Source organism: Emiliania huxleyi, assembly GCF_000372725.1.
Source record: "Emiliania huxleyi CCMP1516 chromosome Unknown EMIHUscaffold_1726, whole genome shotgun sequence".
Lineage (NCBI taxonomy): Eukaryota > Haptophyta > Isochrysidales > Noelaerhabdaceae > Emiliania > Emiliania huxleyi.
The window spans coordinates 3,065-4,404 of record NW_005200857.1 but is presented as its reverse complement, the minus strand read 5'-3'; positions in this window follow the sequence as shown (position 1 = coordinate 4,404).

Below are 1,340 nucleotides of genomic sequence, written 5' to 3'. Positions count from 1 at the left end.
TGCTGTGCCTCCGCCCGCCCTGCCTCCCGCGGCCGGACGAGGCGGCAGCGGCCCGCGCCAAGGCGCGTTGGCGGACGATGGCGGCGGACGTCATCGCGGCGAAGTGGCTGCAGCGAGCAGAGCGGAGGCGGGAGGAACAGGCGGAGCGGGATCGTAGCGAGGCGCTCTCCGCCATTGCGTCCGAGGCGATGTCGTCTGAAGTTGCCATCGGCCTGAGCGAGCAGGAGGCGGCGCAGCTCGAGGCGCTCCGCTCCTCAGTGCGGCTCGCGTCCTTGGCCGAGGAGGGGTGGGCGCAGACGGCCGGCTGCGCCGAGATCCCGATCGGGCTGAGCGAGGTGGACACGATCGAGATTATCGAGCTGCGCGAGACGGAGCGGCTGAGAGGCCTCGCCGAGGAGGCGCTGGAGTACGGCGCGGAGCGGCCGATCGGCCTCTCCGAGGATGAGGCGGACGCGCTCGAGGAGCTGAACCGGCTGCTGCGCGCGCAGGCCGCAGCGGAACAAGCGGAGGCGCTAGCGCGGCAGCCGCGCGAGGATAGACAGATGGCAGGGGCGGAGACGAGCGAGGCGAGCGGCTCGCGTGCCAGGGGCAGCGAGCGGCAGACAGAGAGAGACTGAATATTCACGAAGTCGCAGAGAGAAATCACATCGCATGTCATTTCATTTTTTCATTTCATGTTGGGATCTAGCATCGGCGTCGCCGTCCCGGTGTCCAAAACGCTGATAAACTGTAACTGATATCGAGGAATCTTAACACCAAACGCGTCTCTCTATATCACGAATGGAACCTATTTTCACTATCATTTATGCTGGAACAGACTGCCTGGGCGTGAGGCACTGGGTGTAGATGTCAAACCCCGCAGTTCGCCCCCCTCTAGCCTCTTTGTCTTTCACATGTTCTCGAACGCAGCCAACATTTTACGATGCAGCGCTAACTCGATCAGTTCCCACTGCCTGGAGACTCCGCGGCTGCGGTCGCGCCGTGACGCCTACTCCCGCGAAACCCGTGAACTAGCCGGGGCAGTCGGAGAAGGGGCAACTCCGTGCACTGACGGTCGGCCGTCAGAAAACACGCCTCCGTGGCTCGGGTTACACCAATCCTCGCTACCCAACGCGGCCAAAGGATATCCACCTCGAGAACCTCGAGAACACGCCTCGCGCTCGCTTTTTTTTTTTCAGTATCGGTACGAACTCCTGTGGTACCGGCCCTTCCCAAAACCCGGCCTGAGCGCTGCGCCGGCTCTCATACACATGCAGTGGAGCTACTCGCTCATTGCGTACGTGAGCATCCTCTTCTTCGTCGCCGGCGTCGCAGAAATCGGCGGCGGATGGCTTGTCTGG